The 14,115-nt window shown below is 59.7% G+C and overlaps 1 protein-coding gene across 6 annotated transcripts in view; it reads left to right on the forward strand.

The window, feature by feature from the left end:
- Nucleotides 1-14,115, forward strand: part of RBFOX3 (RNA binding fox-1 homolog 3) — a 398,328-nt gene that overhangs the window by 86,883 nt on the left and 297,330 nt on the right. For all 6 annotated transcript variants that reach the window (XM_059379596.1, XM_059379602.1, XM_059379600.1 and 3 more), the window contains one exon: nucleotides 12,716-12,861. The gene's annotated coding sequence lies outside the window, so the exon portion shown is untranslated. The remainder of the gene's footprint in view (nucleotides 1-12,715; nucleotides 12,862-14,115) is intronic.

Genomic DNA, 14,115 nt, shown 5'->3' on the forward strand with positions numbered 1-14,115 from the left:
TTAGCGGTTTATGGCGGGCGTGTGCGTGGAGTTCCTAATGCACAGGCGGCAGAGAACTGTGGCCCTAATGCGCGGGCGGCCGAGAACCGTGGCACCCTCTGCCGGTCCTGATCTCCACTCAGCGACGTTTTCCACGACAAACCCTCATCCTTCCCGTCATCTGAGAGCTGGTGCCCTGGAGCCCCGAGAACCGCATGACCTTGATTTCAGAAGTGGATGGACAGACAGGGACCGACAGACAGGCGGCCCCACACAGCCTTGCTGCACTTCCCTCCGTGGGATGACAGACATCCTCCTCTTGCACCACGAGCTGTGCTGTCATTTCCCGTTTCCAGGGAGGAAGCAGGGGCTATGGGCGGGGAAGTGAGGCTTCCCCGGGGTCTGCCTGCCGAAGCCTCCCCTTTCCTGACTTGTAGGGGAAACATGGCTAGAGGTCATGTGATGCTTCTTGGTACAGAGGCAGGAGAAGGGGCTGGGGTAACTGAGGGGGAAGAGGTGCATCAGTCAGTGGCTGTTGCGTGGCAGCGGCTGTTGCGTGGCAGACCGCTCCAGAATCAGACGCTTACAACACCAGTCACTTCTTTTTATTTTTCCCAAGCCCGTGGATTCGTTGGGGGCCAGCCGATGGACTCCATGGCTGCGCTCCCGGCCGGGTGGAGTGGGGCAGCCCTGCTTCATGTGCCTTTCACCCCATCCTGGGACCAGGAGCCCAACCGTGGCAATGGCAGAGGCATAAGAGAATGAGTGGGAACATGGACGCCTTCTTCTGGCCTAAGTGTATAAACGGCTGCCTGTTTCTTGAGCCTCATTCTTTGATCAAATAAGTCACATGACTGAGCCCACATTGATATGGGGTGGAAAAGAGACTTGGCCTCTTCGATAGGAAACCTGCAGTCACGTGGCACAGGGACTCGCGTCTCATTACCGCGTGCCACCGCGGCTGGTGGGGAGGACTGTGAACCTGACGACAAGGGTGGAGATGGTGGCGGCCTTCGTCTGCTCAGTGCTGACCGTAGAGCAGTCACGCGGCCAAGCGTCCTGTGTATGTGATCTTATGTGTTGTTTTTTACAGTGACCCCACAAGAAAGTTGTTCCCCACTTCATAGGTGGGCAGACTGAGGTTGGGAGAGCTTAAGGAACTTGCGCCAGTATAGTGACAGGGCAGCCGGGGTTTCCCTCCAGGTTTATCTGACCTCCAAGCCCAGACTCAAAGACCTTTCAGTCTTTGTAATGCTGTCCTTCAGTCCCTGCTCCTGTACTGGGCCTTCTTTTGCCCTCGCTGAGTTTACTTTGTGGATGATGGATGGATGGATGGACGGGTGGTTGAGTGGATGGTTGAGTTATGGCGGGTGGATGAGTGGCCAGGTAGGTGGGTAGATGGCTGGATGGTTGAATGGGGTATGGGTAGGTGGATCGGTGGACGGATGGATGGACGGATGGATCAGTGGACAGTGGAGGAACAGACAGACGGAGAGGTGGCAGTTGGACAAGTGGATGGGTAGATGAATAAAGTCTGTCCCCAGTGACCATTGCTGACGTGTACTCCTAGTTTCAGCACACCATGCTGCTCCTGGGGAGGTCTCCCTTTCATCATGGAGCACTTCATGAGCCCAAACTCATATGCTAGGTAGGAAGAGTGCCAGAGGACCTCAGAAGGAAAATCAGGTCCCGGGAAGGCAGATTTCATGGCCAGGGTCACTCAGAGAGGATAGACTGGAGGCCACAGCAGGGTACGAGTCGGCCTTGGCTTGCGTAGAAAGGCTTCCTCTCTGCCAGCCCTTGGTCTGTGTTTCACTTTCAGAACACAGGGCAGGAGGTGGGCAGAAGAGCCTCTTACCGAGGAAGCGAATTAGGAGAGATCCAGCGGGTGGTGACGGCCCCTGCTTCCCCATCTTCTTCTCGCCCTCTGTGCCCATCTCTTGCTCAGCATCAACAGCTGTCCCCGCCGCGGGTCTCCTGAGCCCTCCTGCACACGGGCTTCACCCTCTGCTCCTCCGGGGAGGCCCGTCCGAGACCAGGACCTGGACCCTGCTGGAGTGGGAGGACAGTTCTGAAGCAGCCTCCTTGGATCTGGGACAGTCTAGGGCAGACTCTGGGTGTTTGCTTGGTGACTGATGTGGTAGCCGTGGTGCCCCAGAGGGGATGGGGAAGAGCTCTGGGCGTGCCCCACCTGTCCTGTTCAAGACCACCGACTCCGTGTGCAGCGTGTTCCTTCCGACCTGATGCTAACCGGAAGGGGCCAGAAGTAGATTCTAGTCCCTGCTCCAGGATGCAGGGGGGCCAGCACAGGGTCCTGGATGAGGACGCGTTCCTGTATCATCACGTTTCCTCTCTTTCTCTTCTTATTACAGGAGAGTTGACAAGCGAAGGTTGGGACTGAGGCTTTGGGTGACACGCCGATGGCTCTTGCCTTCCTGCCGCTGCTGGTGGCAGCCCCCTGGGGCAGGTGACTCAGTCTGCGCGTGGGACACATGCGCTACCACTGCCCTGATTATTGCTTCTTCCCAGACGTATTGATCGGGCTTCTGTCTCTGACTCTGGCCAACGGAAAGGCTCTGTAGCCTGTCAGAACCTTAGGGACTGAGAGTGGCTTTGACTCAAGGTGTATTGTCAGTCTAAAACGTTATTTCTTTTTTTCAGTTGAAAAATGGGGAGTCAGTTACAGATTGTGAAACGTATGGGTCTTAGTACAGTTGAAGGCGTTTTCTGACAACTGTGTACACCTGACTGACCATCACCTACACTGAGATAGGGACATTCTCCCATCTCCAGAAGGTTCCTTGATGTGGCAGGGGTGCTAAAGTCCCCGAGCCGGATGATGGGGTGCAGGCAGCTGTACAGAGGCTGAAGCTCCAGCCTTCCTGGGACTGTGGTGGTGGCCTGGACCAGTGCAGGCCCACGGGAACCCAGCTCCGTTGAGCTAACAGCCAGGATAGGGGCTCCAAGGCAGAGAAAGGGCTGGCAGCATCGTTAGCTCACTCCCCTGCCTCCACACAGGACACTCAGGTCACCCAGAAAGCTGTCCTGTCCTAGGTGGTAGGCATTGTCCTCAAGAGTGCCCAGGCCCGAGTGGGACAGACTGGCCTCATTTCTTAGCCCACACCCTCTGGGTTCAGGAGCCCAGGAGCCCAGGCAGCTGAGGTGTGTAGCTCAGTGGCCTTCACAGGGTTTCGGTCAGCATGCCGTGACAGTGCTGTCCAACCTCCGAGACCACGTGTGGGAAGCTCAGAGGTGGGCATCCCTGGGCTCCAGATTGCCAAGAAAAGGGACATGTGACACCCTGCCCTGGGCAGGGGTTCAAGGCCACGTCCTGCCCAGAAAGTCCTTCTGGGCACTGTTTCTGTTGCATTGTCTTCTAGTTTGACTCCTGTGCTCAGGGCAGGTGGGGGCAGCCGAGGACCGGTGCCCACACCAGCTCCAGGACGGACTCCTCCCGCTGGCTAGAATTCTCCCAGAGCCGGGCCCTCCGGGGAATTCTCTCGGGATGACTGTGCAGTGCAAATGCTGTTACAGCAGCTGGCGGAATGTATTTTTAAACACGTTACTGATGCAAGTTATTCTCCTGTGCTCGGGCTGGAGCCGTGTGTGGCGCGCCTGGGGAGAACAGGGCAGCCCATGGAAGGGAACATTTAAAAAACCTGCCCGGAGGCAGGTGTGCCCTGGGGGGCTCAGGCAGTCAAGCATCTGACTTTGGTTTTAACTCAGGTTGTGATCTCAGGGTTGTGGGATCGAGCCCCATGTTGGGCTCCCCGCTGGCCATGGAGTCTGCTCAGCGCTCTCCCCCTCGGCCCCTGCTGCTCCTCCCTGCGCGCTCTCTTTAAATACCTGCCCGGCAGCACAGTCGGGCTGTGGGCAACCCCCTGGACCTGAGCGTGCAGCTAGATGGGGGTCTGAGGGCCAGTTCTGAGACATCACAGGCCTGTTCCTGCGATGCGGAGCCCAAGAATGAGTCTCCACCAGGCCCCCTGGCTTCACCAGGACCCGGGCCCGACAAGCAGCCCCCCCCCCCAGCCCCGTGGTCCCCCAGGCCCCGTGTTCTTGGGGAGCATCCTGGAGTCTCTGTCCCACCCTCCCCATTTCCGTCTGCTGCCTAAAAGTTAGAATCCTATTAAGGTCGCGGTTCCCTACATTTATGACGCAAAGCCAGTCTCGGAGAAAACTTCGGCTGTTCAGCATCAAAATCCTATTACCAAACGCCGTGTTTCTCATGCACAGACACCTGGCGGCCGGGAGATAAGTGGGAGCGAGCTCCTGATTGTGGCCGCTGTGCTATCTGCCCAGCCCAGGCTGCCCCGGAGCCCAGCCCCTCCCCAGATCGGTGCCCCGCCCCCCCTCTTGCCCACCCCCAAGCCCCACTGTCTGGGCAGCTTCATGGGGCCTCCCTGTGCCAGCAGGGAAAGCCACCTAGGAAGTGCCTGTCCTCGACTCCCACCTTGTTCCTGGGGTGACTTCTTCTCCCTGGCCCTGCCCAGGAGGATGTCTGTGAGCTGGGGTCCCAGGCCCGCAAGGGTATCGCCGAGGGCAGAAGAAAGGGGATGGGGTGTGTGGGGGAGACGGTTAGACCCTCTCCTGGGCCGGGGGCCGTGCTAAGGCCCAGGGAAGCAAGTGCGGGGATTAACTGTGGGGGCCGCCCCCCCGCCCCAGCTCTGTGGACAGACAGCCAGGGCTGAGAGACAAGGCTCCCTCCCTGTGCTCTCCTGTCCTCCTGGTGAAGACCACCGGCCTCCAGCTCTGTGATCCCTGGTGAGTTCCAGGCCCTCCCCTAAGGCTGTCTTTTATGAGCACCCACTGGCCACCTGTCCTCCCCTGTAGGCAGGATGAGGCTGACTCTAAAGCAGGCCTTGTGGGGCCTTCGGGCCTCAGCCACCTTCTCTCCTGCCACCTGTCCTCAGCTGGCCACGCACCGGGGCTGAGCCCCCTCCTGCCAGCCTGCTGCTGCTTCCTTCGGAAAGCTGGCCACGCCCCAGCGCAGCCCACTCCCACGCTCGCTGTGCCCGCGGCACTCCGGACAGCCCTTCGCCGCAGAGTGTGTTGTAATGGTCTGTTTCAATCACGGCAGTGATGCCCCTGCTCCTGCCCAGGCCTGAGTATGTCGCAGGCGAGGAGCGACAGGGGGCCTATCATTGCCAGTACAGGGGAGTGGTGCCCCTCCTGGGTGAGCCCAGGGCCTCTCAGGTAGGGACACAAAGCGGGGAGACAGTCAGCGTCCAGGCCTCACCCCTTCGCCCCATCTGGCTGCCTGCTTTCCCACTAGACTGTGAACCACTGAGGACCTTGAGGGAGGCAGCCTCGGTCCCCTCCACCGGGCACCAAGCACACCACAGCCTCCCTCGGGGTCTGGAGAAGAGCGTAGGAGCCTGCCTGGGTCACCCTCAGGGTCTCCTCTCCCTCAGCTCTCCCCTTTCCCAGCTGCGCTTTCCTTCACAGCCACAGGACCCTGCCCCCCCCACCGGAGAGGTATGGGGCACGAGAGGGACACGGAAGGGGGTCGTTTGCCCCCCGGTAACCTGGGCCTGTCGGCGAGACTCAGGGTTTTGCTTTTTCCATTAATTTATTCATCCATCCAACAAGTGTTTGAGAACCTCGTCTGTCGGCCACTGGGTTTACAGTGGTGAACACGACAGATACCCCCCAGCCCTCCAGGACCACGGATGAGTAAGGAAACAAGTTAAAACATAATTACGATTTGCAACAGGCGCCACAGGAGATGAGACGGACCCGGTCTCCCAAGGAGGCAGAAAGGGAGAGGGTCCCCGCTGGGGGGCAGGGGGCCACTGGGCGCCGTGGGGGTCTGGAGCGTCTGACACCCTCTCGTGGGGCATCATAGAGACTGGGGTTTCTGCGGTGTCTGAAAGCCTTGGCTCCATTCTCGGCGGGGCCCCTGTTCCTTGGCACAGGCTTCTCTCCCACCCCGCCACCTCCCAGGGATCCCGCCTGTGCCCCTGCTCCCTTGTCTCTCGCGCCCCCCATCTTCTCACTGGGTGCTCCTCTCCCTGCCCTTGGCCGCAGCCACCACTAACATCTCTCCTTGCTGGAACCCTCGTATGACGCATCTGCGGGTCTCACGGTCATGCCACAGCTTCGCGGCGTCAGACAACAGTCATTTCTTAGCCCACACCCTCTGGGCTCAGGAGCCCGGGAGCCCAGGCAGCTGAGGTGTGTAGTTCAGTGGCCTTTGCGGGGTTGCGGGCAGCATGCTGGCTGTCGGAGGGGGGGCCCCGGTTCCTCCTACATGGATCTCTCCCTGTGGCCACTTGAGTGTGGCTCCATGACATGGCGGCCAGCTCCCACCAGCGTGAGAGTGGGCGATGTCGTTTATGGCCTGATCTCAGAACCGTGACGCCATCACTGTGGCTGCATTCCGGGGGTGGCAGAGTCGGCCCTGGCGTGAGGAGAGAGGGGACTGTATCAGGGGACGGGGGGGTGAGGATCGTGGTGGCCATCCCGGAGGCGGGTGCCACCATCCCCAAAGCAGACCAGACTGTCTCCAAGCCCTAGATCCTGGCAGCCGACCACCTGCCGTACAGCCCTTCCCCCACGCATCCCAGCGCTCTTCCAGCACATGTCCGAGTCTGAACCCAACCCCACAAGCCTTGGGGAACCTTGTTCTGTAGCTGTTAACGTATTCCAAGGTGTCGAGAATACCATCGGGAGTGCCTGTGACCCGACAACAAACCCCACATCCACCCGGCGGACGCCCCCGAGTCCTGTCCGTGGTCCTGACCAGTCTCCGACCGTCTCGTGTGTCTCCGTGCCTCACAGGAGAGCCCGCGGCTGCCTCCACGTCGAGATTCCTGCCTGGGTTTTTAGCCCCTTCTGCCCTTGCCTCACACCAGAGCCAACCTCCTAAGACACGCGTCTGCGTAGTTTCCTGCTTAAACTTCAGGTGGCTGTTGAGGGTCCTTGGCGCCGTGTTTGAGGTGCTCCTGGATCTGGCGCCCGACTTGCACGGCCGGCCTCACCTTCCAGTGCATCTGGTCCCAGGCCCGAAAGACGCCCCACTCCCTGCTAAGGGCCCCACGCATGCTTCCCCCATCCCCAGTACTGGCACTCCGTGCACTCTGCCACTCACACGTCACTGTTGAGCCCCTGTCCTGTGCCGGGCACTGTTCTACGCCCCGAGCACAGCTGAGGTCTGCCCTGTGGCACCTTACGTCCCGTGCGAGCCCTTACCCCCTCCTCTGCGCATCCCCCTCCCTCGGTACTGCAAGCCCCTCGGGGACAGACCCGTGTGGTGTTCTCATTTGTGTCCCCAGTCTCTGGCGTGGGAGGGGCTGGAGGGATGCTCAGCTCTGGAATGGTGTTTTTGGGAAGGGCCCGCCAACAGGAAGGAAGCAGCTGGCCTAAGGTTCCCTGAGGGCCTGGAGCAGGGCTCTTGGTCTGGCTCATGGATTCCAGGACTCAGGAACCCAGCCTGATCCGGGAAGGGAAGCCCAGAAGACACGGAGGAGAGCCTGGGAGCACTTTGGATGGTGCCCCAGGCAGCTCCTTCCCACCAAGAGGCTATATGCAAGCCCCGTTCTCTCGCATTTGGGGAATGCTTCTGGGGGGCCTGGAGTCCCTGGGGCCCCCGCTTCAAGCCTGGCTGTCACTGGGGTCACACAGCCCCCAGCCTTTCCGCCAGAAACTGCTTTCCCCGACCTTGGGGAAAATTGCTTCCCAAATTATACCCCTGCATTTCCCAGGCTTTAAACACAGCGCAGGGGACACGTAAATTGCATAAGGGCCTTCTCATTCCTGTTCGATGCGTTGAATAATGTAACATCCCAACAATACCTAAAGGTACACTGTATTATTAAAACTCACTGGAAGGAAGAAGCAGCCGCAGTTCAGCTACAGTAGAATTGTCACCCACTCCCACTAGATGCCAGAATAATAAAACCCAAATTATTATTATTTTATTTTTTTTTTTTGTCAGGGACGGGATTCATAAGGCATGAGGGGAGTCAGGCACGGAGCTGGCTTCTGGGTTAAAAATGGAAGGAGGAGACTCATGTACTCAGAATATCGCGCACTCCCCTATCCTCTTCACTCCCGGAACGCAGCGTCCCGTGTTCTCCTTCTCCGGGCTCAAGAGCTGGCAAGTTTTGCTTTCTTAGCGTGTCTTAGGTCAAGCTCTGGGTTTGGTCATTTGGCCCTTGGGTTGTGAGGAAGCAGAGGCCGAGAGCATGAGGGAGAGGAGGAACAGGACAGGCGTGCCTCGTCCCCCCGCACGGTGCTGGTGAGGGGGTGGACAGAAGCCGGGAGAAGGGGGCACGAGTGCTAGGGAGGGGAGCGCGCCAGAGGGACATGCGGACAGGAGGCGAGGCTGAGTGCAGCATCCCTGATGGGCGACAGCTCCGTGTCCCACCAGACGGTGTGGTTGGTAGGACAAGCAGCTCTGCTTGGTTTGGACGTGTCGGTGGTTTTTAAAAATCGGATACCAATCCTTGTCATTACGTTGCATTTGCCAGTTTGACCGCAGCACAAGGGACAGGCGGCTTTGCCTGAGGTTAAGGTGTGCGACATAATGACTCGTGGTAGGTACCTGCTGTGAAGTGGCCACCACAGCAGCTGGGGTGACCTCCGTCCCCTCACACGCTCACACGTGATTTCCCGGATGGTGAGTTTTGCGATCTCCTCCCGTGGCGACTTCCACGTTCACAGCACAGCGATCATGCTGTCCCTCCTGACCTCCGCCCACGTCAAGTGGGCGTCAAGTCCTGAGTCTGTGGGGCCGTCAGATGGGGCCCGAGTGCCCGCCCCAGGCCCAGGGAGGGGCCACAGCGCGAGGGCACTGGTGGGTGTCTCTGCTTCTCTGTGTTGCCTCAGCTCTAGTCCGTCCTTCCCCGTCCCTGCCCTGTAGTGGCAGAGGTCAGGGGTCCTCAGAGAGGAATGAAGGGGCCAGCTGCCCAGTCCCTCTGAGGGCTGGAGTTGGAGGGTGACGGGAGGACCCTTCCCTCTGCGCAGGTCTGTTCTCACAGCAGCCTCTGCGGGGCTCGTGCCTGTGTGTGTGTGTGTGTGTGTGTTGGCTTATCTATTTATTTATTTATTCATGTATTTATTTTGCAAAAGACACTTTTTAGAGGTCCCAGTGTTTATTTTCCATCTTCTCTCCCTTATGGCAAGAATCCCAACAGGAGGCCTTTGGGGCCATTGCACCAAAGGCAGCCCCAGCCGTCTGCCCCCTTGGGAGGCAAGCTGGGAGCTGCGCTGGCTCTGTAGCCACCCTGGGCCCTGGAGATTTAATTGGTGGCTGAGATACGGGGAGGAGTAGGAATGCGCTGGGGAGACCTTCCCTGAGACTGAGGCCTCCCGGCCTGCTCCCTGCCCTTGCCCTTGGTAGGACCACACCTGGTACTTTCCAGCAATAGGCTCTTCTCCAGGATCATGTCCTTCTGCTTCCCGCCCCTCCACCTATGTCCAGCCTTCCTGGGGGCCTCTGTCCACCCCCAAATTATTTGGAGGGCTTCCCCATCCAAAGTGAGGGGGTTAGATCCCAGAGAAGTAGGTCGAGGGTTTAGGGAAGAGTCCTGGCCACCAGAGAACCCTTGTGCCACTGGCCCTGGGGCTCTGCGGGGTGCGCGGGTGGGCACCCCCTGCCGCAGGAGGCACAAGGACTTGGACACTGATGGTCAGCAGTTGGAGGCTCCTGACTACCTCTGGCCCTGGGCAATGCGCTGGTAGAGTCTGGAACCTCGGGAACCTGCCACGGTGCTTGGTGCATGGCAGGACACAGTGAACGTGGTTCCCAGGAGGGGGAAGAGGCAGTGCCCTCCTCTGCTGGATTTGGGACAGCAGGTGGTGGTCTGGACCCTGGACCTCAGCTAGGCAGGCCTCACTGTCTTTTGCTGCTTTGAGCCCCGTGGGCCTTCTGCTCTCCTCTCTCTCTCTCTCTTTCTCTCTTTCTTTCTTTCTTTCTTTCTTTCTTTCTTTCTTTTTGTTTTCCTTTTAAGAGTTTACTTATTTATTTGTCGGAGAGCGAGAGAGTGAGCACACAAGCAGGGGGAGTGGGAAAGGGAGACGCAGGCTCCCCTCCAAGCAAGGAGCCCGACGTGGGACTGGATCCCAGGACGCTGGGATCATGACGTGGGCCGCGGCAGACGCCCGAGCCACCCAGGGATCCCTTTCCTTTTCCCTTTGCCCAGAGCCAGCCGTGGGGCCTAGAAAGACCTCATGGCTACTTACTTGGCCTTCTGCCTCTTTCTATTGTCTGTTCTGAGAAGGCGGAGATGGGACCTGCCCCTCCTGCTGGCTGCTGGGACTTATGTCCCTGAAAACCCCAGGGCAGAAGCCCCCGGATCTGCACTGTGGGTGGTGGCTGGTGTTTCCTCCTGCAGAGTGGGGGAGACCGTGCTGTTGCAATCCGAGACAAGCCATGAGATGATCTCTCGTTTAAGGAAACAAAGGGCGGCCGGGCAGTGGTGAGGCTGGCTCTTGCCCTGGGTCCCCGAGCCCTGGCCAGGGCAGGGCTGCTGGCCCTGGTGGGGGTGGGGGGTGGGGCGAGCACCCTGGTCCAGTCCCAGTGACCCCGGGGCCCACGCTCTCCCATCTAAGTGAGCCCCGCCGGCTGTGCACCGCCCAGCAGAGTGAAGTAACGTCTCTCTGGGCCTGCGTGGCTCCTGAGGGGGGTGCGGAGTCGGGGTACCGGCCGCACAGCTCAACACGTGAGTGGCAGGGGGCTGGCGGGGGGTCCTGCGGGATGTGAAGGCATTATGCTGGAGAGGATGGCCCGGTTTCAAGAACTGTACATAACCATCAGCGTGCTGGGGACAGAGGAGTTTAGGGGTCCCTGGATGCCTGTGGGGTCCTGCTTCCCTCCCTGTCTTTGCTCCCTGTCCCTTGTCATCTGTCCTTCTTGGGTTTAGGTCCCGGGGTGCTGTCTGCCTGCCCCCTTACTCCTCTTCCGGTGGGTCTGGAGCAGAATGAGTTCCAGCCCTTGCCTTTTGTGCCGGCTGCTGTGGGCCAGGCATTCGGTTCTAAGAGAAGCCTGCCTTCTGCCCTCTCTGCCCACCAGCGCGGTCACACCTGAGCCCCCTCTGCCCGGCTCCCCTTCCTCCTCCTGGGCCCTACCCCGGCCACCTCGCCCACTGCCACATTTAGCACAGACCTCGGAGAACAGATCTCACACTTGCTTTTCCTACTGGCGGGCGGCCTCCCGGAGCTCAGGGCCGTTTCCCGGTTTCCCTTCTCTCCAGTGCCCAGCCCCAGGCGCTGTGCAGGGACAGCATGGGGGGCCACTGGAAAGGCACGTGGGGCCCGGGCATTTCTCTGCAGTTGGGGGCGCTCTGTGGGGTTGGCCCTGCCATTTGCGACGTGGGTGGTTCCCCTTTAAGTAACTGGATTTTAGGAAAAGAAACAAACTGGTAGTCTTTTCTTTCCTTTTTTAAAGCTCTGTTGTGGGATTTCTGGGGATGTGCCAGCAGGAGCCTCTCCATGGAGGCAGGCTGGGGGGACCACTCCTGGGTCAACCTGACTCAGGGCCCTGCCCCAGAGCCCGTCTCTGGGGGCTGACCAGGGAGGGGGGCCCGAATGGTGTTTGTGTCCTGTCTGCCTGGAGGCACGCTCACTGGGTTGGACTGAATGAAGCAAAGAAAGGACTCCCAAGGCCAAACAGTAGTGAGCCAGCCCCCTTGTGTTCCTCTGGCTCCCGGGTGTGATGAGGGAAGCCTAATGGGTGCCGAGGGGAGAATGAAGGGGGTCTTCATGCCTACTCTTGACGAACACTGAGTAAGCTCCGACTGTGTGCCAGGCACGGCCTGCGCACGGGGCATCAGAACTGAGTAAAAGAGACTCGGGTACTTGCCCTCGGGGCACTTGTTCTGGCGTGACGCATCTGAGTGGAAGCAGATGTGATCAGTCATGGGGGTGGTCGATGGGGCCCGGGAAGCGGGAATGGGGGATGACCGCCATGTCTGATAAGGTGTTCTCCTTGGGATTGGCCACTTGGGAGATGCCATAGATCAGAGTCGCCAGGGAGGGAGGGGCAAGCCATGCGGTTGCGTAGGGAAGAGGGTCCCGAGCAGTGCAGGCACGAGGGGGTGGTGCAGGGGGAGGCCTGCTTGTGTTGTGGGGGGACAGCCTGGAGGCCCAGGGGCTGCAGGGGGCAGGGACACTGCCTAGGGTCCTGTGGGAAGAGGGAGACTTACCAGCAAGCTGTGAACCCACAGTCCAGGCAAGAGCCCGCAGCTTATTTTTACCTCCATCGTCTTAGTCCTGCCACATCATGGAAGCGTCGGGCTCCTCAAACCTGGTCGCACCTGGCTTGCAGGCCGCTGTGGCAACTCCGGGTGTTTTTTCCCAGCCACATAGGATGGCATCGGGGGGATATGTCAGGAGGGTGACATCACCCAAAGAACCTTTTAAAAAAAGAGGGACCAGGGAGTTTCGGCAGTGGTAGCAGTGGGGGCGTACTGGACTCTGTACTGGGAGAGGCAGGAAGTGGGGGGCATCGCGTGACCAGACGGGCGGGAGCCAGCAGGGCGGGGAGGGGTTAGAGAACATTGGGGGGGGCGCTGCAGGGGGAGGGCCGGCCACGCAGCACGGGGCGCCCACCTGCTGTTTGGCGATAGGGTCCTAATGCTTTCCTCCCCACTGCAGATTCCTCTTGGTCCCGTGGGGTGTGGTCACCGGCCACAGCCTGTCTTTTCTAGGGCATTCACACCGGGTTCGTTTTATATCCAAAAGAGGATGTCTGCTTCAAAAGCATTTACATTTTTTTTTTCTTTTTCTTCAGGTTGAGAATCTGTCTCTGAGAACCTGAAGCTTTTCCTGCTGATTCTCACTATTCTCCCAGCAAACTTCCACCCGAGAAAGTTCCGGAAAGAGCCCCACGGGAGGCGTCCCTGCTACAGCGAAGCAGACCTCACCCACCCCGACCAGGTAAGGCTGCCGCCGGTCGGAGCTGTCCTGGGAGTCTGGGTTTGCGACAGAAGAACGCTTCGTTGGCACGAGGGACGGGCGGGGTGGGGTGGTTCTGCCGGCTCAGGTGTGAGGCTTGCTGTGGCTTTGAGGGGCTTAGGGGGCGGGATGGGGAGCGTCGGCAGATCCCTGGGAATCTGTACGGGGTACCTGCCGTCTGTGACCTGAAATCCATCAGCCCGGCTGATGGACGGGGAAGCTGGACGGGGTGTGGGGTCCACCATTTGGTGTCCGTGCGAGACGCGGAGGCTGAGGCCAGGTCTGACCGTCCCCTGCCCAGGTCTCCCTGCAGCCAGTGAGCGGTGCTCAGGGCTCCACGGGGTTCCCGAGGGGACTGCCTGATTCCCTCCGTCCCACCTCAGCTGTGTCAGCGGGTGACCGGCAGACCGCTGCCGGCTCGGGGCCCGTCCCCCTTCAGGTCACCCCGTGTCAGACGCCAGCCGCAAGTCTTGGGGGCCGCTTGCACTTCTGACGTACCGGCTACAAATTCCCATGACCTTCGGGTTTGATAATTGGCTAGCATGACTCTCAGAACCTGAGAGCCATGCCTGTGGCTGCGTTTTTATAATAAAGGACATGCATAGGGTGAGGTCTGCTCTCCCCGTGCAGGGTTCGGACACGTCCCCATCCTAGCATGTCCACGTGTTCACCTGTCACCAACCTCCCTGAGCTTTGGGCGTCCAGAGTTTTCCTGGAGCCCTATTACTTCATTGGTCACAAGACTGGACCCTGTCTCCTGCCCCTCTCTGTCCCCTGAGGGGGACGGGAAGACTCAGCTTTCTAGTCGGTGCCTCTCTGTCAAAGAACCCTGAGCCCTGAGCCACCCAGTTAGCGGGAAGTCAGGTATGGGAGTAACAGGTGACAGGAATTCCAGAGGCCAGGGACAAAACCAGATGCGGTCTGGTTCCCCTCACCAGGAAGCTCCCTGCGGAGACACTGCCCCAAACTAGAGGGTCAGGCTCGTCGGAGGCAGGGCGGGAACAACCCAAGCCCAAGTCCCGCCGTCCTCCTAGTGCACTGACCCTTTCCTGGGCGGAGCACACGATGCCGGTGAGAAATCTGGGCAGGAGGCCGAGGACACAGGCTGGTCCCTCCAGTACTCCTTGAAAGAGCGAGTGCACAGAATCAGATTCTCCTCCAGGCACGGGCTCTTCCGGGTGTGCGCTGCTCCTCTCCGCCTCCGGCTGTTTGGGTCTCTCCTTCAGTGGGCTGATG

Source organism: Mustela nigripes, chromosome 16 (genome assembly GCF_022355385.1).
Source record: "Mustela nigripes isolate SB6536 chromosome 16, MUSNIG.SB6536, whole genome shotgun sequence".
Lineage (NCBI taxonomy): Eukaryota > Metazoa > Chordata > Mammalia > Carnivora > Mustelidae > Mustela > Mustela nigripes.